This window comes from Columba livia, chromosome 4 (genome assembly GCF_036013475.1).
Source record: "Columba livia isolate bColLiv1 breed racing homer chromosome 4, bColLiv1.pat.W.v2, whole genome shotgun sequence".
Lineage (NCBI taxonomy): Eukaryota > Metazoa > Chordata > Aves > Columbiformes > Columbidae > Columba > Columba livia.
The window spans coordinates 53,394,215-53,406,531 of record NC_088605.1 but is presented as its reverse complement, the minus strand read 5'-3'; the positions used below and the strand labels follow the sequence as shown (position 1 = coordinate 53,406,531).

The 12,317-nt window shown below is 39.9% G+C and overlaps 1 protein-coding gene across 2 annotated transcripts in view; it reads right to left on the bottom strand.

The window, feature by feature from the left end:
• RASGEF1B (RasGEF domain family member 1B) overlaps nt 1–12,317 on the bottom strand; it is a 138,085-nt gene that overhangs the window by 84,990 nt on the left and 40,778 nt on the right. The gene's annotated exons all lie outside the window — the stretch shown is intronic.

Here is a 12,317-nt window from a genome sequence, read left to right as displayed (position 1 = left end):
AACGACACCATCCACAAACAGGTGCCTCTCACCCTGCTTACTGAGCATTCCAAAGAACACTTACATGACAGCAATTCCTACGCATTTTTCAGTTGTCTTAAGTCTATACGTCCCTCTTTTTTTCCTGGCCAGAAAAACCATTTTCTCCCCTTCCCACACAAACCCAACAACATCCTGATAATTCTTGGTTGAACCCAACAAACATAAGCCTATGACTCAAAAAACCCAACATGTGCGTATTTACAAGTCTGGATAACAGCCTATTATCCTGTATTTCAAAGTCTTCAGTTTCCAGGACACTTCTTGAGCTAAATATCCCCATCAATCTTCAACTCAATAAAAGGACAGAATTCCACTGAAGTCCATTCAAAACCACCATTAATTCACTGACCCCATAGGAGAAACGAAAAAACCTCCAACTTCATATTCCTTACTGTCTTATTTTAGAGGTCTTGAGATGTTCAAATGAAATTCAAGGCATATGCAGGTGTTAAAAACTAGCAATAATTGCATAGAAATTAAGAAAGCAAACACAGTCTCTTGAGAGGTGCAGCTGTTTCTGGGAACTGAGAGATATTATGCATTTGAAGCAACATTAAGAAGTTATTTTCCCAAGAGGGGTGATGTTTACACAACCTATTAGAGAGATCCGAGCACTGGGAAGCTTCCTTTGATGTCAACAGCAGCTGTCAGATGCACCACACCTCTGAAAAACAAAGTGCCTGTGATGCTTTGACTTCTGGTGATCTTCCCAAGTGGCCTGTTCAGTTAAAAACTGTCATTTCAGAACGGGAGTTAGTTCCAGAGCTGAGTGACTATTCAGATTTTTAGTAGGAACTCTTACATTACAAAACTATTTGCCATGAAATAAAAAGCCATTGATTTGTCTGGTATTACTGAGACTAAAATAAGAGACACAATATGACTGTAGTGCCGTAGCACATATTTGAGCAACTAAAGTATTTTGCTTTCACCACATAATTATGCATTTCATTATGTTGATCACAACGGGGGGTTAAAAGAACTGAATCCTCCAAGAGGTTATTTCTGCAAGTGGTTCACACAAACTCAGTGCTGTTACACCCTCCTCCTCCCTCCGCAAAGTGGAAGGTTTCTGTGACTAAGATCCACGCTAAGATTGATGGGACTGGATGTTATCTCTTGGATACAGTGAAGAGGTTATGCATGAAGTCAGGAACCACAGACTGGATCCAAAAGCAACACATTCATTTCAGTGAGTCTAAATGGGACTTTTAGTTAACAACCATCAGAAAGTACAAAGGCCAAGTTCTGCCAAGCCAACACTGAGTACTACACCTGAATATAAAATGATATTATCAGAGGAGTAAAAAGCTACAACTTTACAGAGATATTTTTCAGAAGAGAGCTGCCACATTTACACTGAAATTTCACACCATTGCCACATGTGCAGAATAGGAAAAGATTAAGTATTCAAATGAGATTTTTAGAAAAAAAAATCAGAAATGCTCATATGGAGTAAAAAGAGTAGTTTGAAGTGAGCCAGAAATGTCTTTAAAGGCTGCTAATACAAATCCACACAGCTGACTGGACCCTTCCAACATTGCATGCTTCAAGTCATTACATTTGTCCTTAGTCTTAAGCAACTGCCTGTACAGGTTTTCCATGCAGGAACCTAAAAGATTACTGCTATGTGAGACAGCAGATGTACAAAATCATAACTAGTTAGAGTGTGACGGTTCACAACCAAGAACTAGCAGACTGTTAATCAAACTACCAGGAGTCAGGTCAAAAAAATCAACAGGAGAGCGTGACACAGAATACCATAGATGCTAAAAGCTGACTTGAGTTCAAATGGAGACTGAGCAATTTCATGGAAGATAAATCAATCTCTAGCTGAGGAAAAGCCAGATACTGAAAATATTTCAAAGACTCAAAACTAGTCGGGGCCAGTCTCAGATAAGGATACTGTATTTTTACCATTTTCTAGGTGTTTATATATTGGCCACTAAATTGGTTAGTGGACAGGTAGCAGACTACAGCCTTCTTGGGTCTTACCCTGTATGGATAATTTTTATTATTTTTTTTGCGCTTGCCCATATTCTGTACCCATAATAGGCATTCTGCTCTTCAGAGCTGTTTTTGTCAGCCCATACAATTCTTTCCTATGCTTCCTTACAATCAATGAAGATTCACATAAAACAAAAGACTGATTTGGACACATGCAAACACCTCAAATTACTCATAGAACAAAAGGGCTGTGGCAAGGCTTCCCATGTCACCACACAAACAACATTTACATGTTGCTAAGTAATGGGTTGTGCAAACATAATAAATCCAAACTTCAACGTACATTTTCCTGGCATTCCTGGGAACACAGACAGACAGCATCTTGAAAGGCAATTTTCACGGTTCACGAATTCCCTGGTGGGCTGGCTTTAGCATGCCCTCAATCAGGACAGCTATTATTTTGTTCACATGGAAAGTGTGTAGGATGCAATAGCTTTGCTACTGAAAACCATTCAGAAATTAGCTAGTGAAAGGAAGTATTCTCTTTCTTTTCGCAGCCCACATACAGCAAGACGACCTCCCTGCCATAGAATCAGCATGTAACCAACCTGGAAGTAGTTTGCCTTCACTTTAATAGCAGGAATGGTTTACAGTGCATTTAATATAATCATGCAAATATCTATGTGCAATAATGTAGCCTCAGGACATTCGGGGGGAAAAATAGGGCCAGTTAAGGAATGCAAATTCCATGCATGAAAGAGTGAAGGACATTGAGTATTAGAAGCCACAGAACTCAAACCCTATCTTTGCAAATCAGCTGTGTTTACATGGATCTACAAAGTCAATCAGAAATTACAAAATAAGAACTGTAGCCCAAGTAATGCCACGAAAAGGTTATGAGTTGAACATTTAACCCTTAAGCTATATTCACTCCCTCTACCTAGGCACTCAAACTGCTATAAAGATAATATCCAAGGTGGCAATCAGACTATAGCTCCTGAAGCTCCTGCTGATGCAGCTACAGGCTGGGAGGGAGCTCATAACTTCAGGATGCAAAGGGCGATAGTAGAAACCTCTATTATACCAGTACAAATCTGAACATAAACCCTAAATATTTTGCTTTGAAACCTAACAATTAATCCTAGCATCAATTTGATGCATCAGCTGAGATGAACATAACAGGAATAAATATAAATTACCATAACAGCTAGAGGCATAAAACTATGGTATGTGATAAACAGCTGAAGTGAAAATGGGGAACATTTTGTGTTACATAAGTGGACCTGTACCCTGGGCTTCTGTACTAACCATTTCCCAGTTTCCATTACTAGGTATATCTCTGAATTCAGAGCTTTATACTTCATGCACAGAATGGCCAGCTCCTCAGAAGCACACAACCATGTCTACCTCAAAGCTCTACTAACCGTTTATGTGCCAGAGAGCATGGCACCCTTGCTTGGACTTGGTCTTACAAGTCCTTGTTTGAACAGAGTTGGAAGAGAGGGAGGGAAAAAAAAAAAGAAAATAAAAAGAAAAAAAAAAAAGGGAAAAAAAAAATCAAATTGCCACTCAACAGCCCCTTATCTCTGCACCCTCACAGAAGCTGCCTGATCTCTGGGGTGGCTGCAGGCCAAGCAGAGCTGTGCTGCAGCAATCTGCAGCTGTTCAAGAGAAGCACAGCAGATGCCATCAAAAAAGCACGGTACCAGTAATACAGCTGAAACTATGATTCCCGAGCAAGCTGGGACTGTTCTTTCCAAAAGCCTGCCCTCCGGGTGGGGAGGATATATCAGAACAGAAAGATAAATCAGTGAACACCCACCACTTAAGTGTGGGAGATCAGAAAATCTGTGCTAGTCATCAAGATTGTCTGTCTCTTTGGGAATCTGCCAGTTCATAAAACCAGATGAATGGCAGCCCAGGACACAGCTGAAGCTTAACTGAAAACATGTTGCTTACTAACAGCAACCTGAAAGTTGAAGGAATTATTTTTTTTTCTGTAATGTATCTCATATCTCAGCTAGATTAGCATCATTAATGTGCATCATCTTGCATTTTACTGGTCACCAGCTCTGACACGGCCTAGATACAGACTGATTTTTCAGAAGCTACCTTCAAAAACTAGGGGAGGCAGAATCAATAAAGTGAAAATATGCTTAGAAAGGAAAGAATACACTAAAACAATTAAAAAGAGCTGGAGGAAGAGTGGGAAGAGCAGATTCATGCTCAAGTCAAGGCTGGAGCCCAACAGCCACATATTGACTGGGAGATGTACATTAGGATCAAAGCAGCAGGAGAATGCCACAAGAGAAGGGGCTGGATGGAGACATACACTGGTGACACAGAGCAGGCCAGATCAGACAGGTGTGCACAAGGCTAGTGAAATCAAGTGTGCTGAGAGGGAACAGAGAGAGCACCTGGAGCTGGGCTACTGTGAGAGCAGGGCTGAGGAAGGTGGTGGTGGAGACAAGGAGGTCCATGGTAAAGAACCTGACCTGACAGGGAGCTAGGACAGGTTCTACTTCCCCCAGCCACTGCAGGTGGGAATGCCCCAAGCATTCACCTTTCTTTGTCTCTCTCCATGAAGAAAATCACCACAGTACTCTCTAGATAAGAATATAAACTCACATCAAGTATTTGCCACATTTCTAAGTCCTTTACATTTCACATTCCTTATATGTCATTCTTATACATCTTCCCTCTCTGTCCTAAGCCAGCTGCCTCTTTCCCTGTCTCCCCTGCTCCAGTCTGCTAGACTTTTAACACAAACAACCCCTCAGAACTCCATCAATCCTCTCTCCTGTCCCTTATCCCCCTTCCTTAATAGGCTGGGTATAAAAACTAGGATTTTGTGCCATTAAACACATGCTGCCGAGCCACACATGTGGAAGAGGATGGTTAGTTTATCTTTGGGAGCAAGAAGCAATTTCACTGTTTACAACACAGTAGCTCATGCTACAAAACACATTAAAAACTCAGTTATTTGAAGCTCTGACCTACATTCCAAGGCCACCTCCTCTTGACAAGTTCAATAAGAATTTCACTCCACACAGAAAACTTCCAAGACAAGATGCAGAAATTTTAGAAGAGTTGTTATTACGAATCCAAAGCAGCAGTAGCGTGAGAACTGATTTGCTACTGAAGAGTTTGCTAGAAATAGCCAATCAGTGAAGCAAGACACGAAGTTGGGCAGTGTTTGTATTGCCTACGTAACTTGTCAACGGTTTTGCCAACAGAAGGATACCAATGTCCTCCACCACAGAAATTACATAAACTGTCTTCATGCCTTTATTCAAAAACCAAACTTGTTATTGCAACAATTTGGGATGCTGTCATAACCACTGAAGGGAGCACACTGCACTATTTCAGATGAAGAAGCAGAGTTTGCCAGCTGTGTCAGACTGGTGATGCCCCCAATCAGATGACCCTGTACTTATCACATGTGTTGCAGGAATAACCTACCTGACCTGATAAAGCACACCTGAATCCCTAGCAGGATCTCTCTGTCACCAGAAACATTAAATGCACAACTCCTTTACTCATTTCTGTAATACCTAATGCATTGGAATTAGGGACCATCTCATTAACTGTAAATATGTAATTCTCTAACTCCTACTATGCAGTGAACATCTCTTTGCATGGAACTGCCAAATTTAACACATTGCTCTTCTTCCTAACTGCTCACAATCAAGTTGACCACATCAGTGCTATAATTCTTACTTCCAACATGCACTAGCCAATTTAATCTCATCTGCTACAACTCTTCAAATCTTTGCAGTTCTGTGAGGTACTGCTGATGCACTTCAAACTCTCTTCCAGTTTTCGCTAACATTTAATTGTGTGTAACTTGCAAATCCTGCCCCCTTGCTGTTGACTCTTTCTGTTAATCAATACATTAGCAGATGAAGAGCAGCTTTTTTGTTTTGATTTGTAGTCCTAATCTTGACAGCTCATGTCAAAGGAAAAATACTGAGAATTCAGATTTCCTTCCTAGTGCAACAGCAGAACACAAGATAGGCAGGAAATCTGTGATGTGGAAAGACAGATGAGACATGCAAAAGGCACTGCTTATAAGCATGAAACCAATAACTACTTAGAACTGTCTTCTCTGTTTTAAAAAAAAAAAAAAAAGTAGGTGTGAAAAATATGATAATGATTCTTGCTAAAAAGATGGTTAAGTGGGAAATACTGCTAAGCTGCAAAAACGACTCTTGTTGACCAAACAGGCACAGCAGGCAATCTTTAGAAAGATTGTTACAGTTGGTCATTAGGCAAACTGTTGTGAGGGGGGACACTAAGGAAGAAGGAACTCTTCAAACACCAATGAGAAAGAGAGAAGAACCCTAGTGACAACCAACCACGGAGTCTGAGTGCAAGAAGGACTAGCCAAGGCAATAAAGAGTTCATTGGAAACCTAAGGCGGGCATGTTGGCAGAGCACAAACTGCCATGCACCCAGTGCTGTTTTGTGCACCCAGCGCTGTTTTGCTTATGCTTTAATGAACATGTTTTTAATGAGCTGTATTAAACGTTGTTATTCATGAGGAAAAAGCATGAGTTATATATTTCAGTAAGCAACATACTTTCACCCAGGAATACGCAAGATTAATCAAGGAAAAATAATTTTAAAATTTTTTTAGTGGTTTACTTTCAAATATCTTTAGTACTTTTCTTTGCTTATCTTACATTTAAGGAAAGCTTAAATCCTGACTTCTGTGTATGGCACTGACCTTGTCAAAACTAAGCCAGGGATCTCAGGTAATTCCCATAGGTAACACTCAAAACTTCATTAGTATGATCTAGAAACAAATAAGTGTCAGTGTTTTCAGAGATGGACCCTCCCATTATTTTCTCAAGGTGAGCAGTCAGAATCCTACAGTTTTATTTTTTCCTTACTACTCACCCAATAATCATTCTCTAAAATACATAATTTAAAAATAGTAGTTAGCAAGCCCCCAGCATAAACCAGCAAGAAAAGGAGACCATTTGAGTTCTTCAGATTTATTCTATGAGTGCAGTATACACAGACCCCAAAACTACACAGAAAGTGGCAGAAACTCCCTCGAGACTGTAGCAGCTTTTTGCAGTCCTTGTTGGCTAGAAATACAGAAGTTTAGCTTTGGAGGATACCTTAATGTCTAAAACTAGGGAAAAACTCAGCCCAAGTAGGATCTTTATGAAAGTCTGCTGTGGTGGTATTTTCAAAAATAATGTTCACAAGAAGGTATTTGCCTGAATACTGTTCCAAAGAATAAACCTCCCCTATCCACAACTTGACAACAATACCTTACTTTGACAAGGTTATCCTTATTTCTCATATACTAGATCCTGGGATCTTACTACATCCTAGGATGAGCTGTGGTAGCTGTTAAGGCCTGTTAAAGCCCAAGAGACAAGCATAAAGAAAAATTACTTTAAAGCAGCAGAGACAGCTTACAAAATCTCACAACACCTCTGAAATTTAAGTGCATTCTCTGACAGCCATTTAAAGCTGGGGCTTTCAGCAGAGATGCAGTTATCTACCACTAAGCAATTATATTGGAACCTTCTCTATTTTGTGTCAAAAGTCAGTGGGCCAAGGACTCACACTGGCTCAGAAGGTGTTTACTTGTGAATGTGTCTCAGTGGTAACACTCATGTGTTGCTGTAGCACTGCAGTTGTTAAGAGCAGCCATTGGTCTCAAGGAATGAAGAAAGCAATCACACCAAAGCATGCTACAATGGCTTTTAGAAACCACCAGAAATATTATTCTAAGGATAACAAGCTCAAGTCAGTCACATTGGATCCTCTCTGCCACAGGGAAGGGACTGACTACCTAGTGCAGGTCTGAGTGTATTCTCTTCAGCTCTGGTACCTCCACGGGGAGGATGCACACTCTAGCCCTAATTAGCTAATGGCTCCCACTGAAAGCTGTGCAGCTAGGACGTCTCATTAGCAATTAGCATCCATTTTAACCTGAAGACAATGGCATCACATGTGTTACATAGTCCACCTAGGAAACAAACCATGTTTAAGAAGATAGCAAAGACATCAAATCTTTTTCACTATCAGATTACCTTGATTGGGCCTTTCATACTACACGCTCTCTCAAGTACTTATTGAAAAACTTCATAAAATAAACAACTGTTTTATCCTGTATGAAGATGTAAGTTCTGTAGGAGCCCTAACTATGGTTTTCCAACAGCTCAGCCAGAACAAGCAGCATTTTTTGTTTGCAGACATTCACATTTCCTTCCTTCCGTGTTTCCAGTTCTGCACAGTGCTATCAGGGAAACAGCAGCTCTGCTACTTGGAGCAGTGTGATGGGTACACCTTCATTACAGGCTCTATATCCCCCTGGGGTCCTCCAGTTTCAGGCTGCAATGGTCCCTCCTGTACCTGATGGTCAGCACAAAACAAACACTGAGCTGAAATTTGCAGCCTCCTTTGTCAACACCACACAAAGCCAAAAGAAACTAAAATATCACACATAACACTCACAGCCTCAACCCAAACAAGATATCTACTGGATAATAAGCACTCTGAAGAGAGCAGCCTAGCACTGACCACAACTAGACACTTACAAAAGAAACATGGAAAGTGTATCTAAAAACTTCAGGTAGCGTTATACTCACTTTGTGCCTTCCTAACCCAAGTGTACATCCTGCTCATTAGCCACAAAGGCAGGACTACCTGCTGCATGCAGGGGAAAAAAAAAAAAAAAAAAAAAAAGTATTTCTATTCCATACACACCCATGGTAGTTAATTTAGGTGTCCCACATGCTCCAGTATCACCCATGATTTCTGCTATGATTGCTTTTTCATGCTACATTTTTAGATACCTTTTCTTGCCTGTCTGCTGACAGAGTCCATAAAAAGGACAATTTAGCCTTTTCTTCTTCTTTCTCTAGAAACCCACATGTACATTTCCTTTGTGGTAGCTTTGGTCATCTCTGATAAAAGTTACTCTGAACTGAAAATATGTACCTTGCTGTACAGCGCTAGATTTCTGCCAGATGTCAATGCTTCCTCTAAACGTGATCCAAACAGGATGCATATATAAACTGTAAGGGCATGGTGAGGAGTCAGGTGATGAGTTTTTAATGAGCAAATTACTGTGCTGGATATGAATTCACAAGTCTAGACCTGTCAAGGCATCTGTGCTTTTGCTACACTGACTAAGGTATACAGAAATTGCTAGAGAACTGGCTCCCAAGTTTGAAAAACAAGATAAAACCCAGCCTCAGCTTTTGACAGCAGTCTTTTATATCACTTCAGCCAATTCAAAACCAAGTACCATTTCAATATTTATTACAACATGTATTTATTGTTCAGTTCGCAAGATTAAGGTCTTAGTTTTTAAGGGTCTTTACCTTCAAGGCTTACAATTCTCCTGTCCTTTAGAATGGATTTCTTTCTGTTATGCAAGGTGACAAATTCTATATGCAATCAAGCTGATAATATAATGCACACCAGCACAGGTAACAGTACTTCAGGGGTGCATCCTCATCCTTTTTTCAAACCAAGAACTCCATACAAACTTTGTGTGTGAAAAAAGATCATTGCACACACTCAGAATTTCAAAATCTTTTAACAAATTTTTTATACTGTAAAAAAGCTTTTAATAATGTATTTTTAAATCTTTTAAATACTTGTCCTATGGACAGACTGCTTTAGAAGTCCATTTAATGTATCACACCACCATCTGCATACTACAGATGAGTAACAGCCTACAAAAAGCAGATGCTTTTCTGTTACAATCCTTGCAAGCACATCACAAAAGCTTTTCCAGGGGGTCACATTTACACAAACATCACATTCCTTGTGTTGTGTTTGAAAAAGAAAGCAAAACACTGATGACCCCTCTCAGACTTTTGCCTCTGCCACCCAGAACACCTGAGGAGTCCAAGGAGATACAGCTAATCCAGGAGTTACATGTGGAATGGAAAAGCTCCTCTTCAGAGGCAAACTGCCCCTAATTTCCAGTGACACAGTCATATTTCAGGCCTCACCTTCTGCTTATGAGACAAGCTTTCATTTTCATCAGGAGATAAAGATTCTCCCTCTTCCCTCTCAACTTCATACCTGTCAAGTGGCAAAATCACTCACATTTGCAAGTCTGAAGGCAGAGGGATCCAGGATGTTCTTTCTACAGGCTGCTACGTAATTATTGATACTACTTCAATCTGATGGTAAGCTTCACTGTAAATGGATGTGATTTGGTTTGTACTGAGCCCAGCGAACCTGAGGTCTCTCCAAAGTATCCCTGCATTAGACCAACAGTCATTCTAGTTTTAATATCTTGCAGGACCAAGCACTTAGAAGATAATTTGCCCCCAAGGAAGCTTTGCAGCCTTGAAATCCTGCCTCAAGTTATGCTTTTTAATATTCATTGTACTAATACAAGGAATCCCTTACACCCATTACTGTCACATCAGTTTATGAATTCTGAGAGTGACAGATAAGTTTGATATTATCTAAGAAACAAATTTTGAACATTTTTCTATTTAACATGAGAAGACAATCTTGAATCCTCCTTGCCTGGACATTAGTGAAACCTTAACAGGTTTAATCAAATCCTTTCATTAACTCAAAATGTAGTATAATAACATTTTAAAGTACAATTTAACCTTTATTTAACTAAGATTGCATAAGTTAAGCAACATTTTTCTTAAATTTTCCCAAAAAGGTAAGGTTTGGAGGTTCACTGTTAATTCCGATCCATGCACAGTTACACTGCAGATTTAAGAAGAAAACAAACTCAGTTCACAAAATTTATTTCAAGAGGATGTAACTGAGCTTTCAAAGTGTAGATGCAGGTCAGTTATTTAACCATCTGAATAATCCTCAAAGACACTAGCTGCAAAATTCCTGTTGGCATGAAGGAAGCATGTAAAATCCTCAGAATCTGATAATGCAGTTCCTCCTGAAGGGGGAAAAATATTCCTATATAACTTTTCAAATTTGTTAATATATATATATTCTGATTCTTTTATTACTGGAGCTGAATTTTAACACAGCTGATCTTCAGCTGCTAATATTGGAACCTCCCTTCTCCCCAGCCAAGATCCAACTAAGCTGTCTTTCCATTCCAGAAAACTTAAAAGTCAGTGCTTCCTAGTAAAGTACCTGCCAGAAAAATGACCAAACATCCACTCCTGTGATGTACAGGGTTGTTATTTACAGTATGCTTTGGAGTTCTGGGCAATGTGGATTTAAATGACTCAAAACACTGTGGCTTCCACTACTTCCCTTGAGAAATTTCACACTTTGTTTTCACCATTACAGTTTTTTTTTCCCCTGCCCCATGGATATATCTTTCTCTGCTTGCTCAATTTCATCTTCATCTTAATTCGGTGTCCAACAGCAAATCTCTTAACTGTTCCAGCTCCTTGTGGAGACCATTCTACATGGTTTCCCATCCATCTACATAATTTGCCAGTTGTTTTCCTCTCCCCAACAAATTAAACTCTCTCTCCAGTTGTCTTAATAATTTCGTATGCCCCAAAAGATAATGAAAAAGGACAACAATGATCTCCTGTTACCATGTGTTACAGTTCTTCTGCCTGGACCCTTGGTCATGCTTCAGAATTCACTTCTTTAGCCTCTCTTCATTGTTTGCAGTTTGGGTTTTGGTATTCTGTTGTTTAAAGAATATTGTTGGTTTTGATGTGATTACAACGCACAAGAAGCACTGCTGCCTTTACTAGTTTGGCAGTGATATTTTTAGCCCTACATACGTTTTCCGATAAGCTGAAATAAGGTAATTTTGTCTTGAATGTAAGGGCAGAAAACTGTCCTATGGCAGGTACTCAGGACTCTCAGAATAAGCCCCTTCAGTTGGCCAATAGGAAAAACAATAAGCAGCTTGTATTGATCACACCAGGGCTCTGTGCAGATCTTTACTTGGTCTCCAGGATTGTTAGTATGCAGATACTTAGAAGACAATTGAGGCAAATCTATTTGAAAGCCTTCCCAGTAAGGCATTTGGGACCTTAGAGCGCACATACAGAGTTTTACCAAGTTAGACAAGGATTTCATGTGTTCAACAACACTCAATGGATTCCTTTTTGATGAAATTCTACTGGAGGAGAAGTAGGACTGGAAGTGTAAACTTTCACTGTCCAAAGGGAGAAGGAAAGTAGACCTGAACACTTTTATTAGAGAATTATTAATGCTAGGCTGAGCGGTTTCTGTCCTTTTCCACCTCATGCCTGTGGAGCGCCTCTCTCCAAACATTGCCACACAAGGTTGACAGGCACTCAGAACAGTCACCTCAATAAAAAAGAGCTAAGAATTTCTGCTGGGTTTTCTATATCTACAGGTTCCTTTCCATGTACTTCCCAAAC